The sequence below is a fragment of the Lissotriton helveticus genome, chromosome 10 (genome assembly GCF_964261635.1).
Source record: "Lissotriton helveticus chromosome 10, aLisHel1.1, whole genome shotgun sequence".
Classification (NCBI taxonomy): domain Eukaryota; kingdom Metazoa; phylum Chordata; class Amphibia; order Caudata; family Salamandridae; genus Lissotriton; species Lissotriton helveticus.
This window is the reverse complement of record NC_136071.1, coordinates 63,589,845-63,608,665: the sequence shown is the minus strand read 5'-3', so window position 1 is coordinate 63,608,665 and position 18,821 is coordinate 63,589,845. Positions and strand designations below refer to the sequence as shown.

General features: G+C 49.6%; 1 pseudogene; it reads right to left on the bottom strand.

Moving 5' to 3' along the window:
• Positions 1-18,821, bottom strand: part of LOC144783910 (vomeronasal type-2 receptor 26-like) — a 155,376-nt pseudogene that overhangs the window by 92,260 nt on the left and 44,295 nt on the right.

The window sequence follows — 18,821 nt, the reverse complement described above, 5'->3', positions numbered from 1 at the left end:
ACAGGTCTGGCGTTTTTTACGCCTTCAAAAAGAACTGAAACTAAGTTGGACCTGCTATGCATTCTGGGATACTGGGAGAAGGTTCTGGAAGGTTCCTTAAAGGCACAGTATCCTATTTAAGCCACATAATGGCAGCCTATGGGGCTTGTCTGTCCAGGTTCTTCTCTCTATCATTTCTGAGGGATTTTGCTGTTCAGCAAGGGAAATCTGTACAGGCTTTGCTGTTTTGTGGATTTTATGGTTGAATTTCTAGTTGAAGTACTGGACAGTGTAGCCTTTTTGGCTGCATTATCTGTCTTTAAATTCTCTCTTCAGTGTCTATGCATTTCTGCATTTTTTGACACTGTAAGAGATTATTTTTGATTGCTACGGGGTCCACGCACATGGTCGGGACTATTCACTAGATTATGACTATAACAGAGATACCCCTACTACAGAACTGGAGTTACAGGACAGAAACTACTCCTTCTTTATTGCTCCAACCCCTCTACTTCTCTTCCGGCTTTTCTATCCCAAGTCAACACTTTTTCCCAACTCTCTGGTTATCGTCTGAATTCAGATAAATGTGAGGTTCTTCCCTCAGAAGATTGCATAATATCAACTTTGCAAGGATACGCTGGGGTCCGAATGGGGAACTATCTAATCCTGTTCCAATTAGGCGGGGAATCCGCCAAGGGTGCGTGTTGGCCCCTACTCTCTTTTCCTTATTTGTCAATGATATTCCGGCACATTTAGATGAGAGTCAAAATGACTCACCTAAGTTGAATGGAGAGAGGGTTCCCGCACTTTTATTTGCGGACGACACCATTCTGATCTCGCAAACCCCGACTGGTCTGCAAAACCTTTTAAACTCCTTCAAATTATACTGTCATAAGAAGGGATTAGAAATAAACACAAATAAGACCAAAAGTATGGCCCTCAATCCCCATAAATCTTTTAAGGGCCATTTCCTTCTTAACAACCAAAAACTGGAACTTGTATCAGATTTCTCCTACTTGGGTGTCTCTCTTGACTCCAAAAATTTCTGGAAGACACAACTAGTAAAAAGCAAAACCATTTTTAATCAGAACACCCTACCCATTACAAAACGACATGGGGCCAGCCTAAATAAATCTATTACACCATCTCTGGAAGTGTTCAAATTTAAGGCACAGGCCGGTGCCCTATATGGTGCCGAAATTTGGGGTATGAATGCGGGGAATCTTTTTAAGAAAAGTGAGAATAACTTCTACAGAAGTATTCTGAGATTGCCCAGACGCACCCCACTCTTACCCCTTTTTTTAGACCTTATTATGAAGCGTACGGATGACCTTGCTGTACTCCGCCCACTCCTACATTGGGATATACTATGGAGTACTCCAGATCTTGCAGATTACAAAAGTGGTATTCTAGAAGTTAAGAACCTTGATGCTTACAATACCAACCCTTGGTTAAAGCATGTAAAAACTTGGTTTATTCAAATTAGTCTTACCAACTTCTGGGAAAATCCTGCACTTTTGACACAAAGCTGCAAGAAACTTGTAAAGACAATATTCTGGTCCTATATCTCTCATAACTCCCTAAATGATCATTCTTGTGGTTCTATCACTAGTAGTTTTCTTAACTTTAAAAGTGTACCACACTTTGAGGAGTTTTTAGATGAGATACAACCCCAGCTTGCAAAAAGTCTGTACCTAAAAGTTAGATACGGAATACTTAAAACGAATGTAGTCCTAGCTAGGTGGGAAAAGCACACGAGGACAACAACAAGTTTGAACTGTACATGTTGTCAGTCCAACTTAAGAGAGGATGAGAAACACATATTGTTGTTCTGCACCACATACGACAGAGCAAGGAGACGATGGATCAAGCCCTTGTGTAATGCCTTAGGTATTCGTTCTTATGTAGAAGCATTCAGGATCATCAAAACTGATACTAGTCCTCTTACTGTGTTCCGTGTTAGCAGATTTGTATTGCTTGTAAGCTATTCACGCAAGAAGCGGGGGTTGGAGTTGTAGCTGCTTAGCTGGCCGTTCACCATGCAGAGGTTATGTTTTCCTGACTGACCGAGGAATATTATTGAGTCAATCTTTAGAATCATTCTCTATGGTGCCACTGAAAAAGTTTTTTATCTTGTATTTTAACATAAATTTTATATTTTATGTGCCTTTTTAAATCTATGAATCAATACTAAATTTGATGAATTGTACTATTTCAGCTTCCCAACAGCATATCATGTATGTACTTTTGTATCCACTGTGTAAAATGTACCGTTGTTTTTATGTGTCTTTTATGGTCAGATTGTGTCGAAATAAAGATCAATGAATGAATGAATGAAATTGTCGGTATACGCTGATGATATCCTTCTTTATTGCTCCAACCCCTCTACTTCTCTTCCGGCTTTCCTATCCCAAGTCGACACTTTTCCCCAACTCTCTGGTTATCGTCTGAATTCAGATAAATGTGAGGTTCTTCCCTTAAATGTTCTTTGCCTAAAACAAGATTTTATCTCAACCGGTTTTTCTTGGAAAACTACTAAGATTAAATACTTAGGCTTATGGTTCTCTTCTTCCATCCCTGACACACTGAAAGAACATTTTGAGGCTCTTTCCAAATGGTTATCTTCTATTGACCGTTGGCATCCACTTTTTCGCTCCTGGTGGGGACGCTTAGACTCCATCAAAATGATGCTCTCTCCACTCGTCCTTTATCTCTTATACATGATTACAGTTCATATTCCTAATTTTTATTTTAAAAAGATTGACTCCATTTTAAACAAATTTCTTTGGAAAAATAAATCTCCTCGTATTTCTCTTGCTGCTCTTAAAGCTGATAACATTTCTGGTGGTCTTAAATTTCCTGATTTTAAATCCTATCATCTTGCTTTTTTACTTCGTCAAGCCTCTCGTTGGCTTTCTTCTCCTGATCAGGATCAAGATTCTCATCCTCCTCTTTGGCTGGAAATTGAAAAATATTTCATAACCCCTTTCCATTTTGATGAATCTCTTGCTTTTACTAAAACCATTTCTTCCTTTTGTCCTCAAGTTATTTCTCATACTCGTAAAATACTAATGGCTCTTCTTCCGTCCTCCTTCCCTGCTACCTCATCGCTGGACCTTCAACCCATTTGGAACAACAATTGTTTACGCATTAACGGTAGGACCTTTTACTGGAAAGTATGGAGATCCAGAGGTTTACTATGGATTTCTCAATTGGTATCTAATGTTCTTCCTCGTTCTTTTCTAGATCTTCAATCGTCCTTCTCTCTACCTTCCTCCTGTAGATCTCAATATGATTTACTACTCCCCTCTCTCCAGCAATACCTTCTCTCCCTACCTACTAGTCCCACTATTCCTAACAAATGTACAAAACTTTTTCCTTTACTATCTCCGTCTACTTCTGCCTCATCACTTTATCGAAATTTATTCTTCTCTTCAGATAGACCCAAAAGTAAATGTGAATTGGCCTGGGAAAAAGACCTTGCGGATTGTTGGAGTACTCCCTTTTGGGATAAATTATTGGTTAAAGATTCATAAGACGTCCAGAACAGCGAGCACTTCTCAAACTTTACACTTCTTATACAAACGCCTTCTCTTCACTCCGATGAAACTAGCCTCCTTCTCTTCTGACCTTTCCTCCCATTGCTGGTCATGCAAACCTCCCTCAGCAGATTTAAAACATATGTTGTTTGAGTGCCCTTTCCTTTCCCGCTTTTGGCTTTTGATTTGGTCCCAAATTAATAAAATCTTTCATACCCGAATTCCTTTTTCTATCTCTAACATTTTTCTAGGCTCCCTTTCACCCGTATGGCCGTTCCCTTCCTCCACTCCCACACTACTAGATTTGCTTATCACAATAGCCCTACACCTAACCCTCTAATTGGAAGCAAGCTGAGAAACTCACTTTTAAGGCCTGGTGGAATGCTGTCTGTTTCAACCACAGATTAGACACCAGTAATGTTTCCCCTATTTCTTTAGGTATTAAGAGAGATCTTTTATGGCTTCCTTTATCATCTTACTTGTCCTCCTCAGCTTTAGCTTCCACTTCTTTACTCACCTCAGAGGAGGTCAGGAAACCTCCATGACCTCTAATTTTGCCTATGCTTACATATGTTTTAATATATGCTTTCTGTTATAACTCCTTTCTCCTGATTGTGACTATCATACCTTGGATGTTCATATTCAATTTATTGTTACATTTGTGACCTTTGCTAGACTTGCATTTGGGTAATATTTTGGACCCCCCTTTTCTTCGTTTCCCTCCTCTTTCTCTTCTCTTCCCTCTCCCTTCTTCTCCTCTCCTTTTCTTTTCTACATATTATGGTCATAATTGATTTCCGATGTAACGTTTGTATTTTATTGCATATTCTTTCCTATACTGTGTCTATTTTCTTTAATAAACTTCAAACTTAAAAAAAAAGCAGTTTGTCCTAAGTTACACTTGGAGGCAATCCCAGGGATGTGCCAGCTAAGCTATAAGTAAGTGTGGTCAACAGAAATTCGTGGGGAACGTAGTGAGTGTTGCACTCACTGGTAAAGGCATATACCACACATACATCCAAACCCATGTAACATCTGAATGATCAGGGCATACATTTTACAGAATGTGTGGAAACTAAAGGAATACTAGTTACTCAAGCTGTCATTGAAAGTTGAGTTAAAAGGACTATTTAGAGAAATATTTTGTTCCAAGTGAGGAAAGAATTGAATGCTAAAGGTAATTAAAATATATGTAACTTCCTAACATTAACTAGCATCATTTAACCATTGGAAAATAAGCGTACATTAAGAATGAAAAACAGTAGTACATCTTCTTTTACTTAATAATATATACCTATGACTCTTCTTTTTGGCAGTCATAAATTGAGTTTGGTTAGATAGAAACAATTAACCAAAACCTAAGCAGACATAACACACCAATAATCCCTGCAGTAACACAGTACTGGAGGGAGTAATAACTATCTTCATAAATCGGGGCACTTGATTGTTTTCCAAATACAGATCCCTAACTAATCCAAATCATTAACTCTACCACTGGTTTGGAGTAAGAGTCTTTTTGCAGATGCAAACCATCAACCCTCATAAGAAATAGTTTAGAGTCAGAGGCACAAACAGAAAATTATCTTAATTCATACATTTTGGCATCAAACCCACACGGTACAATTTTACCCCATTCACTATATATTTACTTTACACCTGGATTTGTTAATTAGCATGTGATACGCTTGACTAGTACTGTACCTGTGTGAACCCCATGGCACCAAGTAGTCTGGCCATAGACAGAGCTAATGTTGAAGGGTCATCTCCAATGATACCAGCCAGCCTGGGTGTTGATTGACAGCTGTAGTTAGGGATACTCTGCTTCCCACCGGAAAGCTGCAGCAGGGTCCCCCTAATAGCACCCACTATAGAATAACAAGAGTCATAAATCCGAAAACCCAGAGTGGTGTTGGGCAAAATATGAGGGCATTGATGGTGAAGACCATTGCAAGGACACTTTGATAGAGTTCGTTATTAATCCTAGGGGTTCAACGGAAACACATAAACAAATGCAAATATGAGAATGTGTATGCTGGAAGACTATAGACCTGAAAGAAACATATTGAGCATGTAGCTCATAAAATACTAAACTTAGATCAGCAATTGTCGTTCATTGAATATAGCTTGTTTTCTACAGTGCTGGAATATACCCAGGCAGTACTACAACTAGAAAGAAAATTAGAACAAAACATGTCACCATAATATCACCACATGCACTTTGTAGGCGGTATTCGAGCAACAGCAGTCAATTTAGTTCATTAACTGAGAGACATTCTCTCACCTTAGGCCAGCACAAATGTAACTGTTTGGAGTGTCAGCATCTTATAGAAAAGAAGGAGGTAGTTGTGAATTGGTTGTTTAATGGTCAATAACTCTTATGATGCAAACCAAACCGAGCAACCTCTGCAATCTCAGCTTTCATTCTCAATGAGACTGCCTCCAGCAAAGCATTACTGTCTCACCGCTCCTGTTTAGAATATCAAGATGTATTATTCATGAAAAATAATCAAGAGCCTAAGTAGTAATCAAACATAGGGGTCGATCAGGATGGCGGACGGAAGAGCCACCGCGGCCCTGGAGTAGGCGGAAAAAGCCTTTTCCGTGTCCGCCTGCCGCGGATACTCCGTCCGCCATATCAGGATAGGAAAACGTGTCAAATTTCCGTCCGCGACGGAAAAACACGCTCCGCCGGCCAACTACACACGACCACGCGGCGGACGGAACACATCCGGACGCTCCGCCGTACGCACTGACGTCGAAGACCGTCCCCCAAATCAAGATGGCGGAAAACACACATAAAACCGCTGCGGAAATACAACCTGTCTTAACACGGCGGAATCCCCACAGCGAACATAGGTGACACAGCCGAGATACCCACCGCAAGCTGACCACCACCATGGACCCGGCGCTACACGCTTTCCCGATGCTCTTCGCGATCCACCACGTCCTAGTCATGGCCTACTATGGACGACGACGCAGGTAAGGTACAAACCATTGGCTGTCTGGAGGGGAATACCAGCAAGGGACGTGACGTAGGGAGGGGGAGTGTCATGTTACCGAAACCACTGATGAGAAGCATATACGAATACACATTAGCAGTACGCAAGCAGGAATGACAACGACAGACCACGAGACTTGATAGACTACCTTTATTGTCAAATAATAGGGGTCAAATCACAGTGTATGCGTGAACATGGGCAAAGTGGGCACCAGAGCAGGTACAACATAGCAGGTAACGAGAGGGCAGCATGCAGTATCAGAGCATCAACAGGGCATTGTGCATTACAGAGCAGGTACATCAGAGGCAGGTAACGAGAGGGCAGTATGCAGTATCAGAGCATCAACAGGGCATTGTGCATTACAGAGCAGGTACATCAGAGGCAGGTAACGAGAGGGCAGTATGCAGTATCAGAGCATCAACAGGGCATTGTAGAGTACAGAGCAGGTACATCATAGGCAGCACGTGAGAGGGGCAAAGTGCATCAACAGTCCATTGCACAGAACAGGCCCATCAGAGTCAGCACGTGAGAGGGGCAAAGTGCATCAACAGTCCATTGCACAGAACAGGCCCATCAGAGGCAGCACGTGAGAGGGGCAAAGTGCATCAACAGTCCATTGCACAGAACAGGCCCATCAGAGGCAGCACGTGAGAGGGGCAAAGTGCATCAACAGTCCATTGCACAGAACAGGCCCATCAGAGGCAGCACGTGAGAGGGGCAAAGTGCATCAACAGTCCATTGCACAGAACAGGCCCATCAGAGGCAGCACGTGAGAGGGGCAAAGTGCATCAACAGTCCATTGCACAGAACAGGCCCATCAGAGTCAGCACGTGAGAGGGGCAAAGTGCATCAACAGTCCATTGCACAGAACAGGCCCATCAGAGGCAGCACGTGAGAGGGGCAAAGTGCATCAACAGTCCATTGCAAAGAACAGGCCCATCAGAGTCAGCACGTGAGAGGGGCAAAGTGCATCAACAGTCCATTGCACAGAACAGGCCCATCAGAGGCAGCACGTGAGAGGGGCTAAGTGCATCAACAGTCCATTGCACAGAACAGGCCCATCAGAGGCAGCACGTGAGAGGGGCAGTATGCAGTATCAGAGCATCAACAGGGCATTGTGCATTACAGAGCAGGTACATCAGAGGCAGGTAACGAGAGGGCAGTATGCAGTATCAGAGCATCAACAGGGCATTGTGCATCACAGAGCAGGTACATCAGAGGCAGGTAACGAGAGGGCAGTATGCAGTATCAGAGCATCAACAGGGCATTGTGCATCACAGAGCAGGTACATCAGAGGCAGGTAACGAGAGGGCAGCATGCAGTATCAGAGCATCAACAGGGCATTGTGCATCACAGAGCAGGTACATCAGAGGCAGGTAACGAGAGGGCAGCATGCAGTATCAGAGCATCAACAGGGCATTGTGCATTACAGAGCAGGTACATCAGAGGCAGGTAACGAGAGGGCAGTATGCAGTATCAGAGCATCAACAGGGCATTGTGCATTACAGAGCAGGTACATCAGAGGCAGGTAACGAGAGGGCAGTATGCAGTATCAGAGCATCAACAGGGCATTGTGCATTACAGAGCAGGTACATCAGAGGCAGGTAACGAGAGGGCAGCATGCAGTATCAGAGCATCAACAGGGCATTGTGCATTACAGAGCAGGTACATCAGAGGCAGGTAACGAGAGGGCAGCATGCAGTATCAGAGCATCAACAGGGCATTGTGCATTACAGAGCAGGTACATCAGAGGCAGGTAACGAGAGGGCAGTATGCAGTATCAGAGCATCAACAGGGCATTGTGCATTACAGAGCAGGTACATCAGAGGCAGGTAACGAGAGGGCAGGTTGCCGTATCAGAGCATCAACAGGGCATTGTAGAGTACAGAGCAGGTACATCAGAGGCAGCACAACTACGTGTCCCTACCAACCCGTCACAGGGACCACAAGAGTGCCACGCAGTTCTCAATGGACACACCATGTGAATTAACATTTGAGTGAAGTGTACAGCACGTCACATCACAGAATCAGGGGGGACTGCGTGAACTACCTGCCTCGGACACACTGGCAGCACCAGCAACAGGAGTGTGAGACACAGCCACAGCCCGAGTGACACACACATGGGCCACGGACCCAGACACACTGGCAGCACCAGCAACAGGAGTGTGAGACACAGCCACAGCCCGAGTGACACACACATGGGCCACGGACCCAGACACACTGGCAGCACCAGCAACAGGAGTGTGAGACACAGCCACAGCCCGAGTGACACACACATGGGCCACGGACCCAGACACACTGGCAGCACCAGCAACAGGAGTGTGAGACACAGCCACAGCCCGAGTGACACACACATGGGCCACGGACCCAGACACACTGGCAGCACCAGCAACAGGAGTGTGAGACACAGCCACAGATGTAGTCACTGACACGTGAGCCACTGACCCAGACAGACTGCCAGCACCAGAAACAGGAGTGTGCAACACAGCCACAGATCTTCTAACTGACACGTGAGCCATAGACCCAGATACACTGCCAGGACCTGCAACAGGAGAGGGCACAACTGACACTGTGCTACCATCTGATACATGAGAGTCAACTGCACCGGCGCCACTGGGACAACTGAAATGATGAGCCACAGGGCTGTATGGGCCAGGAGGCAGGGTGGGCCTGGGAGCTGGGGATAGCTCACCTAGAGCCAAATCGGGGTTTGCAGGTGTCAATGGTGTGTGTCTGCGTTTCTTAGGGAGGTGTGAGTGCACCCTGGACAGGACAGGACTGCCAAGTGGTGGGGACTCCAAAGAATCACCACCCAGCATAGGTGGAGCAACTGCTGCCGGGGATCTGGTTTCGGGGGACGTGCTGGAGCCTGCTTGTCGTTTGCTCTGTGCCTGCCGCCTGGACTCGGAATGATGTGTAATGGGGGATGCAACAACAGGGGACACCCTCCTCTGCTTCTGACTGGCCTGGATGGGAGTGGAGGTATGGGGGGACTCCGCCGCGGAGACATCAGTTTGCCGTTTATTAGAAAACATCAGCCTCAGTGCAGCCAGGGGTGAAGTATGCCTGTCCTTGATTGCGCCATTGTCCATGCTAGATGCCTTGTCCGTAGGATGTGCCTTATCCTTAGGTGGAGTGTTGTCTCTGGATGTAGCCTGTGCCCTGCTCGCCGCCCTGTTCCTGCCAGCAGACTTGTCGTCTGTGGTGCACCTGCCTCCAGCAGACACCTGCTCCTTGTGTGTGTCGCTGCCCTTGGGAGTGTTCCTATCCACTGCTGTGGGCCTGCTCTTGGGAGTCTCCCTGCTCTTAGTAGGTGCCTTAGTCTTCTCACTGTCCTTGGGAGTGTTCCTATCCACTGATGTGGGCCTGCTCTTGGGAGTCTCCCTGCTCTTAGTAGGTGCCTTAGTCTTCTCACTGTCCTTGGGAGTGTTCCTATCCACTGCTGTGGGCCTGCTCTTGGGGGTCTCCCTGCTCTCAGTAGGTGCCTTAGTCTTCTCACTGTCCTTGGGAGTGTTCCTATCCACTGCTGTGGGCCTGCTCTTGGGGGTCTCCCTGCTCTCAGTAGGTGCCTTAGTCTTCTCACTGTCCTTGGGAGTGTTCCTATCCACTGCTGTGGGCCTGCTCTTGGGGGTCTCCCTGCTCTCAGTAGGTGCCTTAGTCTTCTCACTGTCCTTGGGAGTGTTCCTATCCACTGCTGTGGGCCTGCTCTTGGGGGTCTCCCTGCTCTCAGTAGGTGCCTTAGTCTTCTCACTGTCCTTGGGAGTGTTCCTATCCACTGCTGTGGGCCTGCTCTTGGGGGTCTCCCTGCTCTCAGTAGGTGCCTTAGTCTTCTGACTGGCCTTGTCCAAGGAACAGTCCATGGACATGTGAGTATCCCTTGCCTTCGGAGTACCTTTCGTGTTGAATGCCTGTGTAGCTCCGGAAGGCATGTCCCCCAACAACACTTGTGGATCCTGTGTGTGTACTCCAGTGCATCTGACGTCGTCTACGTGAACAGATTTAGCTGATCTAGGGGATGGGGTCTGTGCCCTGCGTGCCCTGACGTGCTGTCTGACGCTGCTTCTAGTGCAATAACCTGTATTTGAGTCCTGCTCTGAATAATCACTACCCCCTGAGACATCCAGCGGTGTAGATGGGGAAACAGAAGTAGCACCCTGTTCATTCGACTGTACTATTGCAGACGACACACTGCTTGCCAATGACTGCACTGTCCTGTGTAGACCTGCAAGATCGCCATGCATCCCTTCCATGAATGCCACCACCTGCCCCAACTTCCTATCATGATCCTGGAAAGCATTTGTCATATTGGTCTGACCCACACACAGCTGTCGCAGCAGATCAACGGCCTCAGCACACAGTGCATTTTGGCTCACCGTGGCAGGGGCAGCGGTGCCTGCACCGAACGCCACTCTGCTCCCCCTACTCCTCCGGCCACGAACAGTACATGGTGCAGTTGGCGGAAGTGTGGGCCCTGTGTGCTGTCTTCCGACAGAAGGTGATGAGTGCCCACTCCCAGTCTGTGACAACAGTGCAGGCTCACCAAGAGTGTCCGACGAGGAGGACGATGGTGTCTCCACATGCGAGTCCTCAGGGACGGTCCTGTCCCCCTCTCCGGCGCTGGCCTCCTCCGTGTCAGTCTGCGTGTGTGCGAAGTCTGAGCCGGACTCATTTCCTCGGCTACTCTCCACCGTCTGTGGCTGAGTGTCCTCTGTCAAAGCTGAAATGCACAGAAAAGATGTGTGAGTCATGGGCACACTCACGTACAGAAGGAACAGGATAGCCAAATCACATAGCAGACAAAGGTTCATGAGCCCTCATCCTGCACATGGCCCACCCCTACCAGTCATCCTCACATTTTCTGCCATGGGGACATGGACCACTAGGGGATGTGCTTTAACACTCAACTACTAAGCAAGTGGCGTGTCAACATGGCGGACCTGGATGTCAAATGAGTACCACCCAATGGGACCAAAATGCCATCACAGGCATACATACGCAACACGGAACTCAATAGTGTGTCTGTGCACCAATACATGCATAGCACTCACAAGTTTCCTACACAGACAGTATGCTCACCGCTAGTTTGCTGTTGATCGGCACTCAGACGTACGGCCAGTTCAGGATGCGTCACTGCAATGATACGGTGCATGAGAGGGGTCATGGAGCGTCGGGCCAGACGGGGCGTCCTTGGAATCAGGCCCAGTGTTACTTCCGCTACATTCTTGCTCAGCCTGGAAATGTCGTCCCAGCGTTTGTGGCAGTGTGTATGTCGTCTGTTGCACACCCCCAATGCCCGTACTTCCCGTGCTATGGTCCTCCACAGGTCCTTGCGAAGGTGCAGCTTGACCTACCATGATGGGAGACAAAAGGGTTTAAGTCAGTGGACAGGTGGCCTGTCACACACATAGGGGCAAGACGTTACTGTCAGCAGCCATGCACAATCAGGAACATATGTCTAGCCCACACTACACAGCTAAGATATAAATAGGCCTGATCATTTGGCCCCCTCATGCACACCAACATGTCCCACACTGCACTTACCACCCGTCCCGGTGCGCCGTAGAGGCGTCCATAGTTGCGGAGTACACCGTCCACGAGGACATCAAGCTCCGCGGCGGTGAAGGGTCGAGACCGGATCTCTTTGCCTCTCGACATGGCAAGATCACGGAGTATGGCACTAGAGCAGCAGTCGGTGGTCAGCTCAGCAGCAGCAGCAGCAGGTCGAGGTGATGGTCACAGGCAGCAGTCGGTGGTCAGCTCAGCAGCAGCAGCAGCAGGTCGAGGTAATGGTCACAGGCAGCAGTCGGTGGTCAGCTCAGCAGCAGCAGCAGGTCGAGGTGATGGTCACAGGCAGCACTGGTCCCCAGGGTAGGAAGTTTCATGTTGGCCAAGACACATATATAGGGCCCTCAGCACGTGTCAGTGGCATACGTCGCCAGCAATTGGTCAGCCCTGGAAGCGTGATCGTGAAATGGGCCAATGACTGGCCCTGTTGTTGCGGTGCACAGCTTCCGCTACTTGCGATTGGCCGTATGCGGCCAGCGTCCCTCTTCCCATTGGCTGCATGTGCAGGGACCGTCACGGGCACACATCGGCAACCGCACGTGCAAGCTTCAGGCACGGATGCTTCAGTTGCAACAATGTACTATCACTGGCGCCTCCATGGCGGTGCACGTACACAGCGGGGGAGGTGCAGGCCTATACACCCTGCAGATGTACTCAATGGACATGCCAGTTCATGACCCCCCTTACAGTCACCTTGCATCATCCACCGTACACCGGCCGGAGCGGCCGGCCCATGAACATCCGCCGTGCCCGGCCATGAACACAACCGCCATGGCCGGGCACGGCCATGGCGGTTGTGTTCATGGCCGGGCACGGCGGTTGTTCATGGCCGGGCACGGCCATGGCGGTTGTGTTCATGGCCGGGCACGGCGGTTGTTCATGGCCGGGCACGGCCATGGCGGTTGTGTTCATGGCCGGGCACGGCGGTTGTTCATGGCCGGGCACGGCCATGGCGGTTGTGTTCATGGCCGGGCACGGCGGTTGTTCATGGGCCGGCCGCTCCGGCCGGTGTACGGTGGATGATGCAAGGTGACTGTAAGGGGGGTCATGAACTGGCATGTCCATTGAGTACATCTGCAGGGTGTATAGGCCTGCACCTCCCCCGCTGTGTACGTGCCCCGCCATGGAGGCGCCAGTGATAGTACATTGTTGCAACTGAAGCATCCGTGCCTGAAGCTTGCACGTGCGGTTGCCGATGTGTGCCCGTGACGGTCCCTGCACATGCAGCCAATGGGAAGAGGGACGCAGGCCGCATTCGGCCTTTGGGAAGTAGCGGAAGTTGAGCACCGCCATGGCGGCGCCAAATATGTGATCTTGTCAGACGCTGCACCGTGATGTGTTGTGTGCAGTTGCGTCATGAGGGATGTGAGGGTGATTGTGAAAGGTCATATGTCATACAATATAGCATGTGTGTCCATACAATGGACATCGGTCGGCACACAATGGCCAACAGATGTGCATTCGTACGTGTTGACGTCGGGTTTGACCCTACAGACGTTGTTACATCTTCACAACTACACAGTACATCACGGCTGTGTGGCCAATTCATGCATCTGTTGTCGGTTTATTGTTGTGTCGAGGTGACTACAGTGGTGGTGGTACACATGCATTCCGTGTATGTGATTTATACGTTCTGTCACCATGCATGTCATTACCGTATGCACATCATCATTGGTGGTGGCATTTGTGCTTGATGACATGGCGTGTGTAAACTTATCGTTTGTGTGCATGCAGTTGCATGAGTGTCTGTGATGTGTCTACGATACATTAGGGTGACGACTGGAGTTATGTCAGTAAGGTACACATGTGATGGAGTTGTACACGTATGCGTCGTTTGTACGTTGACCTAAGTTACATCTCTCTCCCGCACAGGAGGGCTCCAAATGTGCATCGCCCATACACTCAGCTGGAGGATATGGTAGACGAGGAGGTGATTCGGAAATTCAGGCTGGATCGACGTCGGTTGCTGGAGCTTGTGGCTCAATTGGCTCCTCATCTGCAGCCACGTAGAACGTATCCTGGCTCGTTTACACCCACTGCAAAGGTCATGGCGGTACTACATTTCTTCGCTACTGGCACATTTCAGTATACAGTTGGAGGTGCCGGGGGTATGTCACAGGCAATGTTCAGCACGGTTCTTCGGGATGTGTTAACAGCTATGATGCTGTACAAGGATGAGTACATACATTTCCCACGTCCGGAAGAGTTGCCAGCTGTCAAAGCTGGTTTCTATGCACTGGGCCACATACCTCACGTTGTGGGCTCAATTGATGGCACGCACATCGCGCTCATTCCACCACGGGCACGCGAACAAGTGTTCAGGAATCGCAAACACTTTCATTCGCTGAACGTGCAGGTGGTGTGCCTGGCGAGCAACATCATCTCCCATGTGTGTGCAAGATTTCCTGGATCCGCACATGACGCCCACATCATGCGAACCAGCAATGTCCCACGACTCATGGCAAATCTGCCACCCGGTCAAGCGTGGCTTGTTGGTGAGTGTGCAGTGGGGACTCTTGTGATCTCTGTGTTGCATGGGGTACCCACCATATCTTGTTCTGATGTTTGTCTCTGTCATCCCCCTACATAGGCGACTCGGCTTACCCAAACCGGCCCTGGCTCCTCAGTCCCCTACGTAATCCGAGGACGGCGGGTGAAATGCGGTACAATGAGGCACATGGAAGGACACGGAGAGTCATCGAACGTACCTTTGGACTGCTGAAGTCTAGGTTTCGGTGCCTCGATAAGACCGGAGGGGCACTGCCTTACTCACCAGGAAAAGTATGCAAGATCGTGATTGCCTGCTGCATGCTCCACAACCTGGCAGTACGCAATGACATTGAACTGCTGTTGGACCCTGAAGACGAAGGAGTTCCTCGGCCTCCCATCCCACCCATGTCGACTGATGAGGATAGTGGTGAGGAGGAAGGTGTGGACCAGAGGCGCCAGCTCATTGATCGCTACTTCCCTTGAATGTGAGTATCTACCTCTAGTGGCGGTTGACAATGCCTCATGTATGTTTTCTGGTGTTGTGTGGATATGGGGTTATTCAGCTGGGTGTGGTTTGTGATGGTTGCACATGTGTGTCTTCATGTCTTTGGACATAGAAGTGTCCATGATGTGTGTGCTCCCATCCCATGCTTGTGTGATGGTTGTCGTTTGTGTAATGTTGCTGTGCATTGTGTTGTGATGTGTGTGAATCTCTTTACTGACGTGTGTTTGCTGTCTCTGGTTTTCTCTAGGTCACTCCCGCAGCGCCATGATCATGTGCGACTATGATCCCTGTACCTGTTTAGGTCTGTATCTGATGGCAATCATGTGAATAAACATGGAGGCAAAACATCATTGTGTGAGTAAATGCAATTTATTGACAGGTTGTGCTTTTGTGCTGGTGAATATTTACAAGTAAGTGGGAGGGAGGGAGTTGGAGTTGTAGGTAATGGCAGATGAAATGTCCGTGCTGACACCACATTGGGGGGTGTCAGGCTAGTCCAGCAGACCAGTGGCAATGATTGTCTATGTGGGACAGGATGGTTTGCAGGGTGAATGTCTGGCACAGGCAGTGGCATTGTCAAGGTCGTCCCCTCTTGGAGCGTGTGCCTGGCGCTCCAACACTGCTCTCAGCAACTTCCTGCCTCGGCCGCCCCCTCCGTCTCGGAGGTGGTACAGAGGCAGCTGGGAGGGCAGGTTGGTGATGGGCCACATCCGTCGCCAGGGGCTCAGGTGGTGGTGGCGGCTGTGGAGGCGGAGGCGGAGGTGACGGGGGAGGCGGAGGTGACGGTGGCGGTGGCACTGACACACATGGTGGAGGGGGGGGGGTTGTTCCGGGCAACCCATTCCCTCCACATTGTTGCCTGCTGGCCCATGATCACCAACATCTGGCCAAGGATGCCAGAGATCTCGCGCAGGCTGTTGGTGTTGTCCACTGAGTCCTGGTGAACACGATCGGCGTTTGCCTGGGACCGGTCGTATGAGGCCTGGCACCTGGCAAGAGCTTGTAGGGACTGTGCCACTGGCTCGGGTAGCTGTCCCTCCTCTGACCGGCGGTGTGTGGGTCGCCTGATTGGCAGTTGTCCCGTTGCCTGTGGCCCACTCACCCTGCTTGTGTGTGGGGCCGTTGGACCAGCGTTGCGCGCTGGGTCATGCTGGGTGGCACCGGCAGGAGTGGTGGTGCTGGTGGTGCTGGTGGTACTGGTGGTACTGGTGGTACTGGTGGTGGTGGGGACTGTGCAGATCACAGAGACAGGTGTCGCTGGTGTGACACTTGCGACGTTGGTCGGTCCTGGGAGTCCCTGTGAGCCAGATGGCCCTGGCTGCGTGCTTGGTCCCGCTCCATCCTCCGCCCCGGAGCTGCCTGTGTCGTCGTCGGCAGAGAGTCCTGTAGGTGTGGGAGGCGAGGCTGGCGGCCGGGTACTGCTTTCCCCAGTCAGTTGACGATCACCTGAGGGACAAGATCGAGCAGGTCAGTAATGTGGACAGTACATGGTTACATTGATTTGTAGACATTTCTGTTTCCTGTCGCACACACCCCACCCTCCACCACCACCGCCACCCTTCCCGTGCACATGGGGGCCTGTTGGGAGTTGTAGTTTGGGCCTCTCACACACCCCACCCTCCACCACCACCACCACCCTCCCCGTGCACATGGGGGCCTGTTGGGAGTTGTAGTTTGGGCCTCTCACACACCCCACCCTCCACCACCGCCACCACCACCACCACCCTCCCCGTGCACATGGGGGCCTGTTGGGAGTTGTAGTTTGGGCCTCTCACACACCCCACCCTCCGCCACCACCACCACCCTCCCCGTGCACATGGGGGCCTGTTGGGAGCCATGGACATGTTAGTGTGTTGGTGTCCAACGTGCATGGGTTGGGGCGTGGGGGATGTTTATTCTCAGTTGTGTGAGCCTGACCATGTCGTGCTGATCGTGGTGCTTGGTTTGTACTCACCAGTCTCTTCTCCTTCGTCAAGGCCGTCTAGGCTCTCTGGGTGTAGTATCACCAGCACCGTCTCCTCCCAATCGGTGTAGGGTATGGGCTCCGGGGGTGTGCCACCGCCAGTAAGATTGGCTCTGGCGTGGTTTTTCGCTCGGATGCCCTTGACCCTGGTCTTAAGGTCATGCCACCGCCTCTGAATGTCGTGCTTGGTCCTCGGCACAGTCCCCGACGCATTCACACGAGTGACGATCCTGTCCCACATGTGGTTCTTTTGCGCCACGGTCGTCTGCTGGACTTGGGCCCCGAAGATGTTGGGCTCCACACGGATAATTTCATCTACCATTACCCGCAACTCTGTCTCCGTGAATTTGGGGGTTTTTTTGGGTGCCATGGTGTGTGGTGCTCAGTGTGTGAGTTGAGTGAGTTGGGAGGTGCAGGTGTGTGGTGTGTGATGTGTAGGATTTGTGTGGTGGGTGTTTGTGTGGTAGGGTGGTGGGTGGGTGTCTTCTATGTGATTTTATGTGAGTTAGCAGTGTCTCGAATGGCCCTCTTGCTGGCAGCAATGCTGTGGTGCAAGGGATTGTGGTTGTGTGGGGGTGTCTTTTTATAGTCGTGTCTCGATGGTTGTTGGCAGTCAGGTGGTAGGTGGGCGTGTTGACTTGTGTGCATTATTGGATAATTGGGACGTGTCATGGTGGCTTGTGCTGGGGGGGGGGGCCTTGTCAATGTTCGTATGTTTGCTTAGGACTTGCGGTGCACTTTCATACATTTGTTAGGCGCTAGGGATGTTGTGCGTGTTGGCCTTCCGCCCTGATGCTGTGGTTCTCGTTGCATTGTTTCCGCCGCGGACGTGGATGGCTGTGAGTTCCGTTGTACGGGCGGATTTATCCTAATTGCGGCCACGGAGTATTCTCTGGGATGGCGGTACATGTTTTATTTTCCGCTGTCATTTCCGTCCGCGGCAGTGGTTGTTCATTGGACTCCGTCCGCCGCGGACGGACTTGGTTGTGTTCCGTCCACCGCGGACGGTGTTGGTTGTGTTCCGTCCGCCGCGGTCGGAGTTTCGTGACATGAATATCCTAATCCCAACCGCGGTTTCTCCGCGGCGCAGCCGGGAGTAAAATTTCCCCCACCATGGCGGACAGTACCCATTTCCGTCCGCCATCCTAATCGGCCCCATAGTGTGGGCAAGAGAAAAGTCTGCCTTCTCCTTGCAGTGGTGACAACCCTTAGAGGAACTTCAGGATCTCCTTCTCTCAGACCCCAAACATAAACAACTATTTAGTTTGGTCTGACAAATATCGAAAATGAATGTTGCCATGTTACCAACCTGCTTATTTACGTTGCTTCATTATTACTTCATTTGTATTTCTTCTAATCACCAATATTTCTGCATCATTATTTTAGTACATACCATTATTTACACAATCATTGCATGATTATCGTCAATTTAACATATGCATTGGAACATAAAAGGATATAATACATCCTGAGGATTTAAAAACAAATTTGTGTGTGTGTGTGTGGGGGGGGGTGTCACTATTCTTGTGGGGATAACACACTCTCAGTGTGGGGACTTAATTGCACTGTGGGAACCTGAAACAAGGTCCCCACAAGGCAATGTCTTCTAAATGCTAAAAAATTAGAAAAGGAACATCTGTGCCAATTTTTATAACTTTTCAAAATATTGCCTTGTGGGGACCCGTGTTTCATTAAATGTGTTTATATTTCTGCTCCTGTAGACATTAGGCGGCACTGCAGTCTTAAACACACTTTGCATTTAAACACACTTTGCTCACTAG